Source organism: Salvelinus fontinalis, chromosome 28 (assembly GCF_029448725.1).
Source record: "Salvelinus fontinalis isolate EN_2023a chromosome 28, ASM2944872v1, whole genome shotgun sequence".
NCBI lineage: Eukaryota > Metazoa > Chordata > Actinopteri > Salmoniformes > Salmonidae > Salvelinus > Salvelinus fontinalis.
The window spans coordinates 5046665-5071041 of record NC_074692.1 but is presented as its reverse complement, the minus strand read 5'-3'; the positions used below and the strand labels follow the sequence as shown (position 1 = coordinate 5071041).

Here is a 24377-nt window from a genome sequence, read left to right as displayed (position 1 = left end):
ACTTTTCTTTCATGAAGGCAGCAATAATTAAACCCATCCCCATCTGAAAGGATATGGTTATTTTGAGAAACTTTGCTCACTACAAAGGCTGTGTTGCACAAGGAAAATGTCACTTTCATACAAGCTCTTTGTATCAAGGTAAAAAAAATAAACAAAAGCATTGTATCAATGTAAAAAATCATCCATTTGTTTGCTCAATAAGTACTCATCATTTAGTTTGAAGCAAAAAAAAACTAGATTTTCTATTATTCATGGTAAATGAATGAAACAATTGAATGAAGATATGAAATACTGTCAGAAAACTAACTCTAATTACTTGAGAAAAAATACACTTCATTACACAGGACAAGTTACTAAATATTATTTTGCATAATGATACATATTTAGAACTCAAGGGTATATATATTTAATAACGACATATTTAAAGAAATACATATGATAATTAGGTAAATATTTTTGTAAAAAAGTAATTTGACGCTATGACATATAGCAATGCAACTTTAATAAAACTGTCAATATTTCAATCATATTTCTACCATCAAGATTTGCTCTCCTTAACTGAACCGTATTCAAGTGTCTGCAGTGGGTGGCTCCCACAATCATCAAAAGTAAATATTATGTGATATTCATTTTAAGGAGGCAAACACAACATATAGGGTTATCCTTTCAATGGATGTGTCTACAGGTTTTGGGTCTACATCTCATGTTCCTGTCGTGCAGCAGAAAAGAGAGCCCACAGCAGTACACCATGCTCTTCACTATCATCACTGTGTAAACCACAGAGGCCAAGTTCAGACTGCATATGGACTTGAAGGAATCTGGGGAAAAGAAAAGAGTAAGGCATGGAAATTAGCCAGTGATTATATTTTAATATAGTCCAGTTTTCATTTTTTTGTGCTTTTTTTCTCTTCGCTTTTTTCATTGCTGGGTCCTATTACTTTTGTATTTATTGATCATACATTTTTTTTAAAGTAAGGACAAGATTCAATCCGATCATGGGTTATAAGCAATGCGGTTTTTAAAGCCATTTCCGAACAAGCCGAACATATGCAACGTTTACCATGAATGATATCTCTGCGATCACCAGAACATTGCCTTTAAAAGCCGCTATGCCTATACCTCATTTATCTCAACTAACCGGTGCCCCCGCACAATGACTCTGTCCCGGTACCCCCTATATAGCCTTGCTATTGTGATTTTACTGCTACTCTTTAATTATTTGTTACTTTTATTTCTTATCTTTTTAGGTATTTTTTCTTAACTGCATTGTTGGTTAAGGGCTTGTAAGTAAGAATTCCACTGTAAGGTCTGTTGTATTCGGCGCATGTGACAATTTGATTTGATTTTAACCCGCCAAAGGATTGAATCGATCTGATTGACATTGTCGGCTATTTACAATTAAGCCGACATATGCAGCGTTTATCTTGAATGCGATCTCACAAAACCTGGATCTTTCAACGTTTTTAGATTCATTAGACAGTGCCATCTCTCCGCAGTTCATGAGATTCAAAATGTTTCTATTTACAAAAAAATCTCCCCTTACCAGCATCATTCTTACTCCACACCTCAAATTTACCATAAATATCACATTAAATCACTTTTTTCACACTTTTCAACAACTTCTCATCTAACCATATTACACTCCTGAATAATGCAACTTCACCATATCTAAATATGTTAATTTATATATTTTTTCCACCTTTTATTTATTTGATTAGACCCCAAAACTGCATGAAATACACTTAAATATTTACCGTTGGTAACCTGCAGATTGGTTGGTGAAGCTATGGTGGTTTTAGGAGCTTCAGTTGGTTCATCTGAGAATGAGATGGAACAAGATCATATAAAAAAAGCAGAGCATTATCTACTGTCAGATAATTAAAAACTTCCCAGCCATGCCATATCTCTGTTGCTACAGTTATGGCAAGTTATGTTGTTTTCTTTGGAGATTGCATTGGGGATAAACGTTAGCCTATGCAAATAAAGGTTATTTACTTATGAAACCAACTAGATACACAACATTCCTATGCAAATAACAAGTGTAAGTCCAATTGTTCTGTACTTTCTTTTTTACTTTGAAGCGGTGATATGCCATTTTTAGACGAATGCACACATGGATTCCATACAAAAATGCTAAATAAATAAATATTACAAGATCTCATTTTTTTTTATTTAACCCCAACCCTGCACAAAGTAAATACACATACATCTTACCATAGGTAACCTGCAAAGTGGTTGGTGCAGCCATGGTGGTTGGAGAAGCTTCAGTTGGTTCCTCTGAGAACAAGATGTAAAAAGGTCATATTAAATAATACTTTTTTCAGAGCATTATGTAGGCTACTGTCAGGGATAGACTAATAGTTACACAAAAAAAGAAGATTTGTTTAAACTTGCGAAACTAACTAGACAACATTCCTGTGCAATTACCAAGTGTCAGTCCAGTTTTTATGTAGGCTAGGCGTTTATTTTTTTATTTTGAAAAGGTAATATTCCATTTTCAGATGACATGACTGCCTACACATATAAACATATACATATCACATGAATAATACATACTAATGTAAAACATTTTCAATTATTGTCTTTACCTTCTGGTATGTGAACATCTTGAGGGCCCCCTTCATGCTCCACAGAACACATGTATTTGTTCCTGTATGTCTTGTCTTTATCAATGATGATCATACTTGTCGTCCGTCCGTCCTTCCTCCCTCTGCTCCAGCTCTTCCCTCTCTGCTTTGGGTACCTCCACTGTTCGGCCATTTTCACCCACCATCTTCCATGAGATCTTGACCAAGTCTGGAAACATGTCTCTCGCCAGACATAGCAGGGTGGTCTTCCCATTCGGCTCAGGGTTAGACGCTGGGTAGACTGTCACTTTGGGTTTTTGTACACTATTGTTGTCTGATTTTCAAGAGAAACAATAACATTCACAGTTTTCTTTAAAGGGACATCACAAGTTGCCAGACTTCAGAGGTAGTCTGTTGAATCATGATGTCCCACAGCATTTGTTTAATATCCAGCTTTACTGTTTATATTCAAGTAAACAATTAATTACATACATAAATAAATGAACTAGATTTTTTTTTTCATAAGAAATATCCTTTCTGGAATATCTTATTTCTATATAATGTATATATACATATATAATGTAAATTAAACTTTCAATATCATTTAAATCATAAGATTACTAAACAGTTCAACATTCTTACCCCATATCAAATGACTTTACATTTCTATCACACATTTAACTGAGGGTGTATATCTCTAAGAGTAAGGACATGCAACATACTGTAAATTGTTCATATGGCATCATTGAAAATCAGAATGATCAATTCTACAGGCTAATAACAGGCTTTCAAATTCATAATATATATATTTTTTGGAACATGAGTTGATAATGAATAATGCATTATTGTGGAGCAATGCTGCAGGATGTTTTCTGAATTATTTTGGAAACTGGTTAGACATACAGTCTAGATTAATTTCTAATGACTTCCGCTTTGTTTATCTGCTGAAAATCAGAGGAATGAATATCTTACCTGTCACAAAAAGTTTCGTACCAGATCCAAATACAAATACATACACAGTGAAAATTCCCTTTTTAAAAAGTAGTCTGCACTGTGCTTGGCAGGGCTTGTCTTAAGTGTACAAAGGTTCAGGGGCCTCATTTACATTTACATTTAAGTCATTTAGCAGACGCTCTTATCCAGAGCGACTTACAAATTGGTGCATTCACCTTATGATATCCAGTGGAACAACCACTTTACAATAGTGCATCTAACTCTTTTAAGGGGGGGGGGGGGGGTTAGAAGGATTACTTTATCCTATCCTAGGTATTCCTTAAAGAGGTGGGGTTTCAGGTGTCTCCGGAAGGTGGTGATTGACTCCGCTGACCTGGCGTCGTGAGGGAGTTTGTTCCACCATTGGGGTGCCAGAGCAGCGAATAGTTTTGACTGGGCTGAGTGGGAACTGTACTTCCTCAGAGGTAGGGAGGCGAGCAGGCCAGAGGTGGATGAACGCAGTGCCCTTGTTTGGGTGTAGGGCCTGATCAGAGCCTGAAGGTACGGAGGTGCCGTTCCCCTCACAGCTCCGTAGGCAAGCACCATGGTCTTGTAGCGGATGCGAGCTTCAACTGGAAGCCAGTGGAGAGAGCGGAGGAGCGGGGTGACGTGAGAGAACTTGGGAAAGTTGAACACCAGACGGGCTGCGGCGTTCTGGATGAGTTGTAGGGGTTTAATGGCACAGGCAGGGAGCCCAGCCAACAGCGAGTTGCAGTAATCCAGACGGGAGATGACAAGTGCCTGGATTAGGACCTGCGCCGCTTCCTGCGTGAGGCAGGGTCGTACTCTGCGAATGTTGTAGAGCATGAACCTACAGGAACGGGTCACCGCCTTGATGTTAGTTGAGAACGACAGGGTGTTGTCCAGGATCACGCCAAGGTTCTTAGCACTCTGGGAGGAGGACACAATGGAGTTGTCAACCGTGATGGCGAGATCATGGAACGGGCAGTCCTTCCCCGGGAGGAAGAGCAGCTCCGTCTTGCCGAGGTTCAGCTTGAGGTGGTGATCCGTCATCCACACTGATATGTCTGCCAGACATGCAGAGATGCGATTCACCACCTGGTTATCAGAGGGGGGAAAGGAGAAGATTAATTGTGTGTCGTCTGCATAGCAATGATAGGAGAGACCATGTGAGGATATGACAGAGCCAAGTGACTTGGTGTATAGCGAGAATAGGAGAGGGCCTAGAACAGAGCCCTGGGGGACACCAGTGGTGAGAGCACGTGGTGCGGAGACAGATTCTCGCCACGCCACCTGGTAGGAGCGACCTGTCAGGTAGGACGCAATCCAAGCGTGGGCCGCGCCGGAGATGCCCAGCTCGGAGAGGGTGGAGAGGAGGATCTGATGGTTCACAGTATCAAAGGCAGCCGATAGGTCTAGAAGGATGAGAGCAGAGGAGAGAGAGTTAGCTTTAGCAGTGCGGAGCGCCTCCGTGATACAGAGAAGAGCAGTCTCAGTTGAATGACTAGTCTTGAAACCTGACTGATTTGGATCAAGAAGGTCATTCTGAGAGAGATAGCAGGAGAGCTGGCCAAGGACGGCACGTTCAAGAGTTTTGGAGAGAAAAGAAAGAAGGGATACTGGTCTGTAGTTGTTGACATCGGAGGGATCGAGTGTAGGTTTTTTCAGAAGGGGTGCAACTCTCGCTCTCTTGAAGACGGAAGGGACGTAGCCAGCGGTCAAGGATGAGTTGATGAGCGAGGTGAGGTAAGGGAGAAGGTCTCCGGAAATGGTCTGGAGAAGAGAGGAGGGGATAGGGTCAAGCGGGCAGGTTGTTGGGCGGCCGGCCGTCACAAGACGCGAGATTTCATCTGGAGAGAGAGGGGAGAAAGAGGTCAAAGCACAGGGTAGGGCAGTGTGAGCAGAACCAGCGGTGTCGTTTGGCTTAGCAAACGAGGATCGGATGTCGTCGACCTTCTTTTCAAAATGGTTGACGAAGTCATCAGCAGAGAGGGAGGAGGGGGGAGGAGGGGGAGGAGGATTCAGGAGGGAGGAGAAGGTGGCAAAGAGCTTCCTAGGGTTAGAGGCAGATGCTTGGAATTTAGAGTGGTAGAAATTGGCTTTAGCAGCAGAGACAGAAGAGGAGAATGTAGAGAGGAGGGAGTGAAAGGTTGCCTGTTCCGCAGGGAGGCGAGTTTTCCTCCATTTCCGCTTGGCTGCCCGGAGCCCTGTTCTCATGCACCCCAAATACCTGAGGGGGCACAAAGTAGGTGAGTACAGCTTTTCCTGCAATCTAAAACCATAATCATTATGCTTAATAGTAATAATAACATGTCAATTTCTTTGCAAATTGAGCTTTTATTAAAAAAAAATTATTGATATAATCTAAGGGGGCACGTGCCCCTGTACCTTCTATGGGCTTGACACCTCTGGAAAGGTTGACCAAGTAACAGAATGTCACATGTTCTTCTCCATTAATAATTTCCAAGGTTATCAACAGAAAAATCATCCCTTAATTCCTTTTACAAATGCACACACACAAAGGTATGCACACACACACACCAACTCCTGGTCATACTCACGTCATCTGAGCATGACGTATGTTGCTGAACGAGAGACCTTGTTTTATTGTTTGTGTAAAGTTGTGACAGTGTTTCCTAGTAAGTTTGATTTTATATACCTTTTGATTTTGGATCCTGCGGCTCAGTTGCTGTGAATGCTAGTATCTGTCCCGGGTATCTGTCCCGGAATCTTGCCAAATTCCATGTAAAAGGGTGAGACACAGAAACCCAGCTAGCCTAGCTGGCTCGGCAGTCTGAAATGGAGGTTGATATTGAATGTTATTAACGCTGCAGGAACTGTGTTTATTTTGCTTTATTCAGGGAGAATGTGGACTGCCCGAACATTCAATGTAGCAACTGTTTGCTTGCAGAGGACTATAGGGGCAAAGTGGCAACTCTTAGCAAACAAGTAACGAACCTACACAAGCTACTGGGGAATCCAATCCCACCTACTTTTCTTTTTCTTCTACCCCAGCAGCTGGACGCCGCTCTGGTCTGGTGGAAATGCCGCCGCTGTATCGGCTCTCCACAGCCGACTGGCCAGTACCCTCCAGGGATCCCTCCCGGAAGGGGTCTCCTCCCTCCCTAGAGAACAGAGCTAGTAAGATGCTCCCGGATGACTTGGGGGATGTTACTGTTCTTGACCCAACCATCCAGCTATGGAGATATGTCACTCACTGTGGAAGTCGAAGAAAGAGTCCTCTGGCATCAGGGGCCTCCTTGGAGATGTTAGGCCCGGACCGGACACAGACCAGAAATGACTTTGCCACTCTGGATCCTGAGGTTCCGATGCATTCTTCCCTAGGGGCTTCCGATTCGAGATCGGTTCCAGAGGTACTGGCGCCTTTGTCCTCTGTTCTCTCTCCCTCTTTGGTAGCTTCTTCCTCAAGCTCAGATCCTCAGAGCAACCACACTCATAAGACCTTAAGGCTGCCTGAGAGACCAGCCCATTCATCATCCACGATGGATACTACAGCCGGCTCGGGTTGATCGGGCCCCACTGCCCTTCGGTCGTTGAGGGGTTTGCGAAACCACTCGAGCCGAATGAACGGCCGGACCGTCATCGGCAGCTCTATTGTAAGAAACATCTTGGTTCCTGGGGCAAAAACCCTGTGCTACCCAGGAGCATGAATACAGGACATTAAAAGGCTGCTTTCAACCGTTCTACGACAGATGCCGGGAGTTGACGCTGTCGTAATTCATGTGGGGTGAAACGATATCAGGAGGGCTAGATCGGAACTTCTGTTTGGGCTGCAGGGGCAGTATTGAGTAGCCGGATAAAAGGTGCCCATTTCAAACAGCCTCGTACTCAATTCTTGCTCGTACAATATGCATATTATTATTACTATTGGATAGAAAACACTCTCTAGTTTCTAAAACCGTTTGAATTATATTTGTGAGTAAAACAGAACTCCTTTTGCAGCAAACTTCCTGACAGGAAGTGGAAAATCTGAAATCGATGCTCTCTTCTAGGGGCTGCCTATTAAAGTCCTTGATATTTATTCGTTTAGATGCACTTCATACGTCTTCCACTAGATGTCGACAAGGAGTGAGAGAAGAAATTGAGTGTGTAACTTGATCTGGGGTCGTATAATAGCTCTTTTTATGACGTGTCACCAGTTTCCTGTTTTCTGGAGAGCGCGTCAAGGGACCTGGATTTGCCTTCTGATAAGCTGTCGTTATGGACTATTAAAACCTGTTGAGGATGGGGGCGCTGTTGTGACTATTTATGCTAATCGTGTAATTTTTGAAACGGCTTCCCACAAAATTCTTGATCGTACAATATGCATATTATTATTATTATTGGATAGAAAACAGTCTATAGTTTCTATAGGAGTTGAAATTTTGTCTCTAAGTGGAACAGAGCCCATTCTACAGCAATTTCCCTGACATGGAGTCAGATTTCAGAAATGTTGGCCCCTGATCTGGAGTCAGTTAAAAGGCCGCAGTTATTGCTATGAGTATACGGACACTGCTTACGTCTTCCCCTGGATGCCTTTACGTGATGACGATTTGAATGGGGTCGATTGCGCGTTCACAGGCACTACAAATTAAAAAACCCTGAGGCTAGTCACTCTTTTGGAGCTGCGTCATGCGCCTAGAGGACACCGACCCGCACCTGTTCCAAGCATTAGTGGAGGGAGTAATATTACTCTGGTCATGTTTCTACTCGTTATAGGAGTTAAAAACATCATAAGGTAGTTAATTTAAAGCGTTTTATAGCAATTTATATCCGTTTAGTGCGATTTTGGGACATTTATTTCTGAAACGCTGTGAATGGCTGGGCACGCTTCCAGTTCATCCCGAACGCAGTTGGCATTTCCACATGGCAAGAGGACAGCTTTCCACCAAAAGACGATTAGACCCAAGAAAGGATCCTTTGCCCAAGATACTGATGGAAGAACAGCTCAAAGTAGGACATTTTTATTATGATAAATCGTGTTTCTGTCGAAAAATGTTAGTGGCTTAGGACGCCATGTTTTTTGACGTAGCTTCGCTTGACGCAAACTGTATTGAAAAGTAAGGATAATTTAAAAAATGTAATTCCGCGATTGTATTAAGAATTAAATTGTCTATCAATCCCTGTCCACCCTATATTTTTTAGTCACGTTTATGAGTATTTATGTATAAGAGTAGATCACTGTCTAATATGGCGCACGGACATTTTCTCACCAGCTGGGCTACATTCCCCATTGTCTAACCATGATTTTGGTGGCTAAATATAAACATTTTCGAACAAACTGTATATGGATTGTGTAATATGATGTTACAGGAGTGTCATCTGAAGAATTCTGAGAAGGTTAGTGAAAAAATTAATATTTTTTGGCGATGTTGACTTTATTGCTCACTTTGGCTAGAATCAATGCTGGGCTGCTATGTGCTATGTGCTATGCTAATATAACGATTTATTGTGTTTTCGCTGTAAGACACTTAGAAAATCTGAAATATTGTCTGTATTCACAGGATCTGTGTCTTTCGATTAGTGTATGCTGTGTATTTTTACGAAATGTTTGATGATTAGTAAGTAGGTAAACACTTTGCTCTATGTAGTTATTCTAGTCCATTTGTGACGGTGGGTGCAATTGTAACCTATGCCATCTACCTGAAATATGCACTTTTTTCTAACAAAACCTATCCCATACCATAAATATGTTATCAGACTGTCATCTGATGAGTTTTTTTCTTGGTTAGGGGCTATAGATATCTTAGTTTAGCCGAATTGGTGATAGCTACTGGTGTTGGTGGACAAATAAAAGATGGTGGATTATGCTAATGTATTTTTAGGTAATAGATGTACATCTTTACATATTGTGTCTTCTCTGTAAAACATTTTAAAAATCGGACATGTTGGCTGGATTCACAAGATCTGTGTCTTTCATTAGCTGTATTGGACTTTAATGTGTGAAAGTTAAATATTTAAAAAATATATTTTTTTTGAATTTCGCGGCACTGGTTTTTCAGTGGGGGTGGGGGGGGAGTGCCGCTAGCGGCACCCTCATCCTAGACAGGCTAATATCTCCGGCTTTGATTTTATTTGATACATGTGACAATATCATCGTAAAGTATGTTTTTTCAATATAGTTTAATCAGATTATTGAATTTTTTTCGGGAGTTTTGCCGTGTTCCGTTCTCTTCTGTTTGTTGACATGGAGAGATTCGCGCCACTTGGCAAGTGTGCTTGCTAAATTGAGGGGGAAAAAGGCCGTTCTAAATCCAAACAACGATTGTTCCAGACAAAGGACCCCTTGTACAACATTCTGATGAAAGATCAGCAAAAGTAGGACTCATTTTATGATGCTATTTCATATATCTGTCGAACATGTTGTGCTAGTCGTTTGCGCCCAGCTTTTGGGTTCACTCTCGCTATACCTAAGCTGGATGTCGTAATGAAGTTATTTTTAGAATTATACCACGGCGATTGCATTAAGAACTAGTGTATCTATCATTTCCTATACAACATGTATTTTTTAGTTATGTTTATGAATAGTTATTTGGTCAGAATATGTGTGTCAGAAAAAGTGTCAGAAAAATATACGGACGTTGTGGGAAAAAGATGCTACGTTAGCACAATGTATAAACACTGATTTCAGCTCTAAATATGCAAATTTTCGAACAAAACATAAGTGTATGTATAACCTGATGTTATAGGACTGTCATCTGATGAAGATTAACAAGGTTAGTCAAAAATGATATATCTTTTGCTGGTTTGTTACGATCGCTAACTTTTGCTACTGGGGAAGGGCTTGTGTTTCTGGCTATTGTGGTAAGCTAATATAACGCTATATTGTGTTTCGCTGTAAAACACTTAAGAAATCGGAAATATTGGCTGGAATCACAAGATGCCTGTCTTTCATTTGCTGTACCTTATGTATTTTTCAGAAATGTTTTAGGATGAGTATTTAGGTATTTGACGTTGGTGTCTGTAATTATTCTGTCTGCTTTCGGTGCAATTTCTGATTGTAGCTGCAATGTAAACTATGATTTATACCTCAAATATGCACATTTTTCGAACAAAACATAGATTTATTGAATAACATGTTATAAGACTGTCATCTGATTAAGTTGTTTGTTGGTTAGTTTGGTTGGTTCTTGGTTAGTTAGGTTGGCTTTGTGCATGCTACCTGTGCTGTGAAAAATGTCTGTCCTTTTTTGTATTTGGTGGTGAGCTAACATAAATATACGTGCTGTTTTCGCTGTAAAACATTTTAAAAATCGGACATGTTTGCTGGATTCACAAGATGTGTACCTTTCATTTGCTGTATTGGACTTGTTAACGTGTGAAAGTTAAATATTTCAAAAATCTATATTTTGAATTTCGCGCCCTGCAATTGAAGTGGCTGTTGTCATATTGTGGCCGGCCTCGGGCTTGCAGCCAGAAGAAGTTAAAGAACTGGTTCTGGCACTGAAAGATTCCAGCTCCGGTACCATTGTTGTGCAGCGGTGTGAAAGATTCAGCAGGCTGCTGGCATTACAAGCCTGGCTAAAAGATTACTGTAGCTCTGTTGGAATCACTTTTATAGATAACTTTGACACCTTCTGGAAACAGAAGATACACTATAGGAATGGAGCCAAATCATCTTGGCTCCTGGACTCTGTCCATGCATTTCAAAGCTGCGTTGAGACAATGACTTATCAATGACGCAAGACCAGCTCTTGTAATCCCTACCATTGTGACGCTGAGTTGCCATAATGCTGCATCAAATGTACATTTTCCCATGGGCTTTGGCAGACACAATGTAAGTAACTTAATTCATGTCCCTCTAACTGGCCTGAATACCTCTGTTGATCTTACAGCAATTGTATGCAATAACCATGTGCTTATTAACCAGAGTTATACTGTTAGCACTGAGGCGGTGTGCACTAGTAGGAAGTCCACTGTGTGCAGCTCACAATCATCTTCAATATAAATACCACGAGCAAGTCTACTTCTGATAAGCTTCCCAGTAAAGTATTAAAAACAATCAAGCAACTCAGAAAAGTGTTAAAAATAGCCCATACTAACATATGCAGCTTAGGAAAAAGGTTAATGGAGTCAATAACTTGCTTGTAACAGATGACAATCATATTCTGACTATCTCTGACACTCACTTAGACACTCTCACCCCCATCATTTGCAGGAGAAAGAGACTGAGATTGAGCGGAAGGATATCGGGGGCCTTGTGAGGATCAGGCGACGAGAAGCTAATCTGAAGACCACACTATCTACCAGGAGAGTTTAATATCTATTTTTCTAAGCTGTCTACATACCACCACAGACCGATGCTGGCACTAAAACCACACTCAATGAGCTGTATACCACCATAAGCAAACAGGAAAATGCTCCTCCAGAGGCGGCCCTCTTAGTGGCCGGGGACGTTATTTCAGGGAAACTTAAATAGTGCGCGCAAAACACCAGTCTCAACGTCAACAGCGAAGAGGCGACTCCGGGGTGCTGGCCTTCTAGGCAGAGTTGCAATGAAAAAGCCATATCTTTGGCCAAAAAAAGAAAAGATTAAGATGGACGAAAGAACACAGACACTGGACAGAGGATCTCTGCAAGATGGACGAAAGAACACAGACACTGGACAGAGGATCTCTGCCTAGTAGGCCAGAATCCCGGGGAACGGGATGACTCATCAGTAGATGGGAGAATACTGGCAAGTCAGATACAGTTTCCTGCTGCCGATATGGTACGCACCGTGCTTCCGGCCAACCTGTGGTGGGACAATGAGAAGTTGGACATTCCTGCTTTCATAGACTCTGGGGCTACCGGCTGTTTTCTGGATCGCACATAAGCTTACCAAGCGAGGCTGCCAATCACTAAACTGGACACTCCGCCACTCACTGCAATAGATGGTCAACCCCTAGGGTCTGGGAAGGTGAAGCAACTAACCATGCCTATCCAGCTACGAGTTCTGGATGACCATGTGGAGTTAATCCAGTTACTTCTGGTGGACTCTCCTGAGCTTCCCCTGGTTCTTGGACATCCGTGGTTTTCCACCCATAATCCTCAAATTGACAGGCCATCGGGAAGAGTTCTGGGATGGAATCCTTCATGCCAGTTCACCTGCCAGCAACTCTAACCACATTTTTCCGGTCCTCCTCGTCTGGAGACTTCCTCCTGTTCCTCTGGCTGGGAATGACAAGCCTGATCTTTCCTGCGTACCTCAGGATTACGGTCAAGTCTTCAGCAAACAAAGGGCCAGCAAACTACCTCCTCACAGGCCCTACGATTGTGTCATCGACATCCTGTCCGGAACAACTCCTCCAGGAGGAGGGCTGTATTCTCTCTCAGGTCCAGAGACTGCAGCCATGAACAGTTATATTAAAACCTGTTTGGGATAGGGGCAGCATTTTCACGTTCGGATAAAAAGCGTGCCCAGAGTAAACAGCCTGCTACTCAGGCCCAGAAGATAATATATGCTTATTATTAGTAGATTTGGATAGAAAACACTCTGAAGTTTCTAAAACTGTTTGAATGATGTCTGTGAGTATAACAGAACTCATATGGTAGGTGAAAACCTGAGAGAAATCCAACCAGGAAGTGAGAAATCTGAGTTTTGTAGTTTTTCAACTCATTGCCTTTCCAAGATACAGTGTCTATGGGGTCATATTGCACTTCCTAAGGCTTCCACTAGATGTCAACAGTCTTTAGAACCTTGTTTCAGGCTTCTACTGTGAGGGGGAGCGAATAGGAGCTGTTTGACTAAGGGGTCTGGTGGAAGGCCATGAGAGTGTGCTACGTTCATTTTCATTTCTAAAGACAAAGGAATAGTCTGGTTGAAACATTATTGAATATTTATGATAAAAGCATCATAAAGATTGATTCTATACATCGTTTGATATGTTTCTACGAACTGTAATATAACTTTTTTGACTTTTCGTCTGAACTTTCGCCTGGACTTGCTCGCGCCTTGTGAACTTCGATTGGTGAACTAAACGCGCTAACAAGAAGGAGGTATTTGGACAGAAAGATGAACTTTATCGAACAAAACAAACATTTATTGTGGAACTGGGATTCCTATGAGTGCATTCTGATGAAGATCAGCAAAGGTAAGTTAATATTTATAACGCTATTTATAACTTTTACTGACACAACATGGCGGGTATCTTCATGGCTTGTTTTTGTGTCTGAGCGCTGTACTCAGATTATTGCATGGTGTACTTTTTCCGTAAAGCTTTTTTGAAATCTGACACAGCGGTTGCATTAACTACTCTAGGATAGTGGGCAGCATTTTCACTTTTGGATAAATAGCGTGCCCAATTTCAACTTCCTTCTACTCATCCCCAGAATATAAGATATGAATATTATTAGTAGATCTGGATAGAAAACACTCTGAAGTTTCTAAAACTGTTTGAATCATGTCTGTGAGTATTACAGAACTTATGTAGCAGGCGAAACCCCGAGGACAAACCATTCAGATTTCTGTATTCTGTACATAAACTTTGACAAAAGATACAAGTGTTATGATGAGTATTTTTGTAAATTGATGTGGCTCTCTGCAAATTCTCTGGATGTTTTCGATGCACAACATTACTGAACATAACGCGCCAATGTAAACTGAGATTTTTGGATATAAATATGAACTTTATCGAACAAAACATACAAGTATTGTGCAACATGATGTCCTATGAGTGTCATCTGATGAAGATCATCAAAGCTTAGTGATTCATTTTATCTCTTTTTGCTTTTTGTGACTCCTTTCTTTGGCTGAAAAATGGCTGTATGTTTTTGGTGACTAAGCTCTGACCTAACATAATCGTATGGTGTGCTTTCGCTGTAAAGCCTTTTTGAAATCGGACACGATGGGTAGATTAACAAGAAGATAAGCTTTATTTGGTTTATTGCACTTGTGAAAGTATGAAAGTAAAATATTTCTTTAGGTGAATTTCGCGCTCTCCCTTTTCAGAGGATGTTCTCGAGGGTTTCCGCTAGCCTTAACCTGTTGGGGCTGGGGGCGCTGTTGTCACTATTTATGGTAATCGTGTAATTTTTGAAACGGCTTCCTACAAAATTCTTGATCGTACAATATGCATATTATTATTATTATTGGATAGAAAACAGTCTATAGTTTCTATAGGAGTTGAAATTTTGTCTCTAAGTGGAACAGAACCCATTCTAAAGCAATTTCCCTGACATGGAGTCAGATTTCAGAAATTTTGGCCACTGTTCTGGAGTCAGTTTTAAAGCCAATGTTATTCCTATGAGTATACGGACACTGCTTACGTCTTCCCCTGGATGCCTTTACGTGATGACGATTTGAATGGGGTCGATTGCGCGTTCACAGGCACTATAAATTAAAAAACCCTGTAGCTAGTAAGTCTTTTGGAGCTGCGTCACGCGCGTGGAGGACACCGACCCGCACCTGTTCCAAGCATTAGTGTTGGGAGTAATCTTTCTCCGGTCATGTTAAGACTCGTTATTGGAGTTACAAACATCATAAGGTAGTTAATTTAAAACGTTTTATAGCAATTTATATCCGTTTAGTGCGATTTTGGGACATTTATTTCTGAAACGCTGTGAATCGCTGGGCACGCTTCCAGTTCATGCTGAACGCAGTTGGCATTTCCACATGGCAAGAGGCCAACTTTCCACCAAAAGACGATTAGACCCAAGAAAGGATCCTTTGCCCAAGATACTGATGGAAGAACAGCTCAAAGTAGGAAATTTTTATTATGATAAATCGTGTTTCTGTCGAAAAATGTTAGTGGCTTAGGACGCCATGTTTTTTGACGTAGCTTCGCTTGGCGCAAACTGTATTGAAAAGTAAGGATAATTTAAAAAATGTAATTCCGAGATTGTATTAAGAATTAAATTGTCTATCAATCGCTGTCCACCCTATATTTTTTAGTCACGTTTATGAGTATTTATGTATAAGAGTAGATCACTGTCTAATATGGCGCACGGACATTTTCTCACCAGCTGGGCTACTTTCCCCATTGTCTAACCATGATTTTGGTGGCTAAATATGCACATTTTCGAACAAACTGTATATGCATGTTGTAATGTGATGTTACAGGGGTGTCATCTGAAGAATTCTGAGAAGGTTAGTGAAAAAAATGATATATTTTGGCGATGTTGACGTTATTGCTCACTTTGGCTAGAATTAATGCTGGGGTAATGTTTGCACATGTTGCTATGCTAATATAACGATTTATTGTGTTTTCGCTGTAAGACACTTAGAAAATCTGAAATATTGTCTGTATTCACAGGATCTGTGTCTTTCGATTAGTGTATGCTGTGTATTTTTACGAAATGTTTGATGATTAGTAAGTAGGTAAACACGTTGCTCTATGTAGTTATTCTAGTCCATTTGTGACGGTGGGTGCAATTGTAACCTATGCCATCTACCTGAAATATGCACATTTTTTTAACAAAACCTATCCCATACCATAAATATGTTATCAGACTGTCATCTGATGAGTTTTTTTCTTGGTTAGGGGCTATAAATATCTTAGCTTAGCCGAATTAGTGATAGTTACTGTTGCTGGTGGACAAAGAAAGATGGTGGATTATGCTAATGTGTTTTTAGCTAATAGATTTACATCTTTACATATTGTGTCTTCCCTGTAAAACATTTAAAAAATCGGACATGTTGGCTGGATTCACAAGATCTGTGTCTTTCATTAGCTGTATTGGACTTTAATGTGTGAAAGTTAAATATTTTTAAAAAATATTTTTTTTGAATTTCGCGGCTCTGCCTTTTCAGTGGGGGTGGGGGGGGAGTGCCGCTAGCGGCACTCTCATCCTAGACAGGTTAACCTGTTGAGGATGGGGGCGCTGTTGTGACTATTTATGCTAATCGTGTAATTTTTGAAACGGCTTCCCACAAAGTTCTTGATCGTACAATATGCATATTATTATTATTATTGGATAGAAAACAGTCTATAGTTTCTATAGGAGTTGAAATTTTGTCTCTAAGTGGAACAGAGCCCATTCTACAGCAATTTCCCTGACATGGAGTCAGATTTCAGAAATTTTGGCCACTGTTCTGGAGTCAGTTAAAAGGGCACTGTTATTGCTATGACTATACGGACACTGCTTACGTCTTCCCCTGGATGCCTTTACGTGATGACGATTTGAATGGGGTCGATTGCGCGTTCACAGGCACTATAAATTAAAAAAACCTGTAGCTAGCAAGTCTTTTCTTGCTGCGTAATGCGCGTGGAGGACATCGACCCGCACTTGTTCCAAGCATTAGTGGAGGGAGTAATATTACTCTGGTCATGTTTCTACTCGTTATGGGAGTTAAAAACATCATAAGGTAGTTAATTTAAAGCGTTTTATAGCAATTTATATCCGTTTAGTGCGATTTTGGGACATTTATTTATGAAACGCTGTGAATTGCTGGGCACGCTTCCAGTTCATCCCGAACGCAGTTGGCATTTCCACATGGCAAGAGGACAGCTTTCCACCAAAAGACGATTGGACCCAAGAAAGGATCCTTTGCCCAAGATACTGATGGAAGAACAGCTCAAAGTAGGAAATTTTTATTATGATAAATCGTGTTTCTGTCGAAAAATGTTAGTGGCTTAGGACGCCATGTTTTTTGACGTAGCTTCGCTTGGCGCAAACTGTATTGAAAAGTAAGGATAATTTAAAAAATGTAATTCCGAGATTGTATTAAGAATTAAATTGTCTATCAATCCCTGTCCACCCTATATTTTTTAGTCACGTTTATGAGTATTTATGTATAAGAGTAGATCACTGTCTAAGTGGCGCAAGGACATTTTCTGACCAGCTGAGCTACATTTCACATTGTCTAACCATGATTTTGGTGGCTAAATATAAACATTTTCGATCAAACTCTATATGGATTGTGTAATATGATGTTACAGGAGTGTCATCTGAAGAATTCTGAGAAGGTTAGTGAAAAAATTAATATATTTTGGCGATGTTGACTTTTATCGCTCACTTTGGCTAGAATCAATGCTGGGCTGCTATGTGCTATGTGCTATGCTAATATAACGATTTATTGTGTTTTCGCTGTAAGACACTTAGAAAATCTGAAATATTGTCTGTATTCACAGGATCTGTGTCTTTCGATTAGTGTATGCTGTGTATTTTTACGAAATGTTTGATGATTAGTAAGTAGGTAAACACGTTGCTCTATGTAGTTTTTCTATTCCATTTGTGACGGTGGGTGCAATTGTAACCTATGCCATCTACCTGAAATATGCACTTTTTTCTAACAAAACCTATCCCATACCATAAATATGTTATCAGACTGTCATCTGATGAGTTTTTTTCTTGGTTAGGGGCTATAAATATCTTAGTTTAGCCGAATTGGTGATAGCTACTGGTGTTGGTGGACAAATAAAAGATGGTGGATTATGCTAATGTGTTTTTAGGTAATAGATGTACATCTTTACATATTGTGTCTTCCCTGTAAAACATTTTAAAAATCGGACATGTTGGCTGGATTCACAAGATCTGTGTCTTTCATTAGCTGTATTGGACTTTAATGTGTGAAAGTTAAATATTTAAAAAAAATATTTTTTTTGAATTTCGCGGCACTGGTTTTTCAGTGGGGGTGGGGGGGGAGTGCCGCTAGCGGCACTCTCATCCTAGACAGGTTAAATAACGCGTACAGTCTGGTGCTCATCAGACAGAGAGACGAGTTTAAAGAAAGCTTTCAACACTCCCAATGGACATTATGACTACCGGGCAATGCCGTTTGTACTTACTAATGCTCCAGCCATTTTCCAGGCCCCGGTTAATGATATGCTGCGTGACTTCCTTCACCATTTCGTGTTTGTGTACCTGGATAACATCCTCATCTTCTCCAAGTCCATGTTTGAACACGTCCAACATGTCCGCCAGGTTCTTCAAAGACTCCTCGCTCATCACTTGTTCGTGAAGGCTGAAAAGTGTGAGTTTCACATTCCTCTGAGTTCCTTCCTGGGGTACATTGTGTCTCAGGGCTGTGTAGAGATGGACTCCCAAAAGGTAGGAGCGGTGGTCAACTGGCAGAGCACGATCAAGAGAGTTTAGTGTTTTTGAGTTTTGCTAATTTCTGTCAGAGATTTGTGAGAAACTTTAGTGAAACTTTAGCGCCATTGACAACACTCAACAAGGGCTCGGGCTGGACATGTATGTTAGACCTGCTGCTGAGAAGGCATTCCAGGAACTGAAAGTCAGTTTTCTTCTGCACCCATTCTCGTTCATGCGGATCATTCTCTTCCCTTCGTGGTACTGGTGGATGCCTCTGATGTGGGAGTGGGTGCGGTTCCGTCTCAGCACCAAGCAAAGGCTAAAAGCTTCATCCCTGTGCCTTCTTCTCCAGGCGTCTCACTCCAGCGGAGAGGAACTATGATATCGGCAATCGGGAGCTTCTTGCGGTCAAACTGGCTTTGGAGGAGTGGCAGCACTGGTTGGAGGGCTCGGAACATCCCTTACGGATTGGATTGACCACTTGAATCTGGCCAACATCCAGGATGCTAAACGCCTCAATCCCCGACAGGCTCGTTGGGCTCCTTTCTTCACTCGGATCAGATTCACGTTATCATACCGTCCGGGGTCCTAGAACATGAAGACGGATGCCCATTCTCGCAAGTTCCCCATCTTCAGGGAGGATCGGCCGCTTGAATCCATGATCTCAGGTCGCTCATCCTCGCGCCGGTGTCCTGGGGTATAGAGACTGTAGTGAAGGAGGCGCAAGGTAGGGAGGCAGTTCCAGATGGCTGTCCACCGAACAGACTTTTGTTGCTCTTGGGGGACGGTCCAAGGTACTTCAGTGGGCTCACTCGCCACGTCTCACCTCTCATCCAAGAGGGTTTTTGAGGAGGAGGTTTTGGTGGCCCTCGGCGGAGGCGGACACTCAAACCTTCGTGGCTGCTTGTCCGACCTGCACCATGAACAAGACTCCTCGTCAGCAGCGTCTGGGGCTTCTTCTTCCACTGCCTAAACCTTCTCGACCCTGGTCCCATCTCTCTATGGATTTCATTACGGGCCTTCCATCCTCACACACAGTCGTCCTGGGCATTGTGGACCGCTTTTCCAAGGCGGGACATTTCATTCCGCTGCCTAAGCTTCCATCTGGCTGTGAGACTGCTCAGCTAACCTCTTAGCGCGGAAATCCCGTTAACGCGATCAAATTCGACAACATCCGGTGAAATCGGAGCGCGCCAAATTCGAAACACAAAATCGCAATATTAAACATTCATGAAAATACAAGTGTCCTACATCACTTAAAAGCTTAACTTCGTGTTAGTCCAGACAATTTCTCAGATTTCAAAAAGTCTATACAGCGATAGCATACCATGCGATTATCTGAGGACAGCGCCCCGCGTACAAAAGCATTACAAACATTTTCCAAACAAGCAGAGGCGTCACAAAAGTCCGAAATTTCGCTATGAAATAACCAATTACCTTTGAAGATCTTCCTCTGTTTGCAATCTGGTCCCAGTTACATCACAAATGGTAGTTTTGTTTGATCAAGTCCTTCTTTATATCCCAAGAAAGTCCGTTTAGTTGGCACGCTTGATTCAGCAAACCACCGGTTTCCCTCGTTCAAAATGCATACAAATTAATCTCAAAAGTTACCAATAAACTTCGTCCAAACAAGTCAAACAACATTTGTAATCAATCCTCAGGTACCCTAATATGTAAATAAATGATAAAATTTAAGAAGAATAATAGTATGTTCATTACCGGAGATAAATAAAGAAGTGTGCACCCTCACCGACGCGCGCCACAATACTACAGCCAAAATGGGAGCCACCTAGAGAAACTACAAATTCTAGCTTATTAAAATAAAAACAAGCCTGAAACGCTTTCTATAGAGTGTTGACATCTAGTGGAAGCCCTAGGAACTGCAATCTGGGAGGCATTCCTTTGATTTTCCCATAAACAAGGATTTGCATGTGCAGACACTTAAAAAAACAGAATACTGCCACCGGCCCTCAAGAAGCTATTCGTTCAGCACGTTTTCCACCTTCACAAACTTCTTCTGGACATAGTCTCCGACCGGGGTCCCCAGTTTGCCTCCAGATTTTGGAGGGAATTCTGTACTCTACTGGGGTCATCAGCCATTTAGTCTTTGGGTTATCACCTTCAGTCCAACGGTCAAACTGAGCAGGTGAACCAGGATCTAGAGAACGCTTTACGGTGCTGTGTGTCTGCCAACCCCGCCACTTGGAGTCAGCACCTTCCCTGGGTGGAGTACGCACACAACACTCTCCAGTGTTCCTCCACTGGCCTATCACCGTTCCAGGTGTTGTACGGTTACCAGGCCCCCTGTTTCCAGATCAGGAGATCGAAGTGACGGTTCCTTCCACTCAACGCCTCATCTCTCGTTGCCGCCGCACCTGAAAGAGGGCTGGGTCAGCGCTCCTAAAGTCCTCAGCTCAGGTTCAAAGTCAGGCCAACCGTCATCGCCGCCCGAGTCCCCTGCTGTGTCCAGGCCAGATGGTCTGGTTGTCTACTAGGGATCTGTCACTACGCGTGGAATCTAAGAAGTTGGCTCCCCGGTACGTTGGACATTTCAAGGTTCTACGGCGCATCAATCCAGTGGTCTATTTTCTTTGTGTTCCCTGGTCCATGAAGGTCCATCCCACCTTCCACATCTCCAGACTCAAGCCTGTGGTATTCATTCCACTGGTTCCGGACCACTCGGGCCTCCACCCCCTCCTCCTCTCATGATAGCGGGACAGCCAGCCTACACCGTGCGACACATCCTCTCCAGCCGTTAGATCCGGCAGGGGACTAAGTATCGCGTGGATTGGGAGGGTTACAGTCCTGAGGAACGATCCTGGGTTCCGTCCCGAGAAATTTTGTACCACGGAATCATTCGGGACTTCCGTCGACGTTAACCTACCCCTGGTTAACCTACCCCTGTCACAGGTTAGGTGTCACGTTTGACTGTACTCCCTGAGGGGGGGGGGTCCTGTCACAGGTTAGGTGTCACGTTTGACTGTACTCCCTGAGGGGGGGGGGGTCCTGTCACAGGTTAGGTGTCACGTTTGACTGTACTCCCTGAGGTTGCCACTGGAGGGCACCCTTATGTTATTTCTAGTGTCCAGGTCATCCTGATTGGTCTTATTGGGTTCACCTGTTGAATCACTATTTAGGTTCCTGTGTCGACTGGGCCGGTTGCTTAGGTCTCTTGTTTTGTTTAGTGTACTCGTGTGCTGTTGCTTTGTTGTTTTGCTGTGAAGACTTTAGTAAATGTTCTGGATTTACCCTCACCTCTGCCTGCTGTGTTTCTCTGCGTCTGGGTCCGAGTTCGTACTAGCATTATTGTCACAACTGATTGCGCTAGCAAACTGAAGAATAACTAATTGTTCATGATCAGGAAACTTATGAGGAGAAATACGAACTAAAACACACAACGTCCAGTGGGTGAGCACACTCTACCACCATGGTACAGTTTAGTTGGCGCTACTTAGGACAGTCTCGTTTTCCAAAGGTATATTTTAGTCCTGTTCACACCGAGATGAAGAGCAGAACGATTGAAGGAATGAATATGAGCCTCACGCTTATAACCTGTGGAAAGCGGGGCTTCCAGCAAGGCACGGATTTTACTGTCTGGCGTGATTGTAGATCCTTCAACCGAAGTTGCGAGAGTGCGACTCCTCAAAATATGTTGTACCAAAGTTGACCTACTGAAAGAGAACCATAGAGTTATTGTACAAGCTGTGTAGAAAAGGTTTTCACTGTGCGTTCCCAAGTCCCAGCAGGCTCAGTAGTAGGAAGCCACTTTAACTGACTGGATCTTCAGCTCACTGAACTCAGATTCGCACCCAACAGAGAAATCTGCTCCCTGAGGATATGGTATCAGGGGTGACAGAATTGTTTTCAAAATCAATGCCTATAATCGAAGTGAAGTCTTCACCCTTTCTTTTCCAGTACTAATAGACAAAGTGACCTGCACACCGACCAGTAACTTTGCAGCTGAAAGAGACAATATGTCTCTCTCTCCTAGTCTCTGATATTTGGTCCTGTTGCAGCCACTGCCCTGAAGCGGCCTCTGCAAAAAAAGAAATGGATCACTAAAAACTAAAGTTACTTCATTCTAATATTTGTATGAACCACTTGCCCAGAAAATTTAATATATTGTTATATCACATTCCATGTTCAATGAATATGTGCTGAAGAATTGAGAAAATTAAAAGCTATATACAATTATAACATTAAACAATATGATAATGAAAAATAAATGATCACTGAAAATCGAATTGATTTCACAGATCTTTACTGAAGTATGGTTTGTATCATACAGTCAATAATGAAAATGAGAGGGGAAACACCAGCTGGGGGTGTCATTTCAAACAGTTCCTCTGATTATGTCACTCTGTGCAGTGCTTGTTTTTTCTCCTCCATTAATTCAGAGCTTGATTATAACCACAGAGTTTTTGAACAGGCTGTGTGGATCAGTTCTCACTGTGGGTTGACGAGTCCCAGCAGGTACAGTAGTAAGTGGCAGAATGGGACACTTTAACTGACTGGATCTTCAGATCACATCTGTTATTTCTCACGGATGAGAAATCATCTTTTTGAGGATGGTTGTAACGTGCATCGACAGCGCAGTTACTCTTTTTGATGTCGAGAATCAAGGTAAAAGGTTCTCGTTCTTTCTTCTGGTACCAGAAGACATACGATCCACACTGATCATTGTATTTGCAGCTGAAGGAGACAACCTCTCCCTTTTTCCTAGTCCATGAAATCTCCTGGTCCAATTTCTGCCCTGCCACTGACACTGCAATGACAAAATCACAACATCAACACACTAGCAGAACTTAAAAGCAAATACATGTCCACATTATTTTCATCAATCATAGACTTAAATTCAGACAGAAACTATTTCCCTCTAGTCATTTCCAGTTGCTCCTTGACCCGGTTGAATTGTAGGAAAATAACTACTGTAAGTGATGGACAGACACTTACTTAAATAAAGTGAGTAAATAATGACAACAGATACTAGAGACATTTCTATGATGATTCTGATGTGTCCTCTATTGAACCTGAAGATAATTGTATTCAGTTGGAGCAGAGATACAAGTCTGAGTGAAACACCATCACTTGGGCCTTGTGGTTTCTAACTGCTCCTCCAATCTGATGTCACTTGCTGCGGTCGTTGACAAGTATGATCCAATTATACTATCTACGTATCTCTCCTTCCTCCTAAAGTGTGCAGTTGTTCACTTCCCTTCACTGATTTGAAAGAAATATGGTGGAAATGGCACTAGCCCATGCTGCCACCTATCTAATGCTTGTGGGAAGTAGAGAACACTTCAGGAGAAATTAGATACTATTGGGACACACGCATTCACTGTCTAAATAAAAAAATGTTTCCCAAGATTTATCAATACTACTCAGCTAAGTGATTCATTCTTAAAGTTCAAGGTCCTCCTAATAAAAAATACTTGTAGACCTCGATGTAGACCTCGATGTACCAATCCCAGATTGTTCCTTTACTACTGACATTGCTCCCCTGTGTCTTTCTCCACACGATGGTGATCAATTATAAGCCTTTGAATCATGTTTGAGAAATCAAGTTGAATAAAGAAACGGTTCACATAACAAACCAGAGGCTATATCTTTTCAGTCTTATAAATGGGGACCATTGATTTTGACTCAACAATCTGCTATCACTGATGTTCTGTTACTATTAATTTATATTTATCCTGCCCTACAAAGGCAAAATGCATTAACTACCCCAACTGTGAAACTGAGAAAAATGGCTTTAATGTTTTATTTGATAGCCAGCCAAATATGTTGAAGGTAGATAAGTGATAATGCACGGATGTATCATCATATTATGAAGTAATTTTTATGCATATCAACCATGACCACGGATTTGACCTCCTATGACCCCTAAAACACAGACACTGC

At 41.8% G+C, this 24377-nt stretch overlaps 1 pseudogene; it reads right to left on the bottom strand.

Annotated features, from left to right (window-relative positions):
• Positions 1 to 390: 390 nt before the first annotated feature.
• LOC129825865 (immunoglobulin lambda-1 light chain-like) lies at positions 391 to 24025 on the bottom strand (annotated as a pseudogene).
• Between the last annotated feature and the right edge of the window lie 352 nt (positions 24026 to 24377).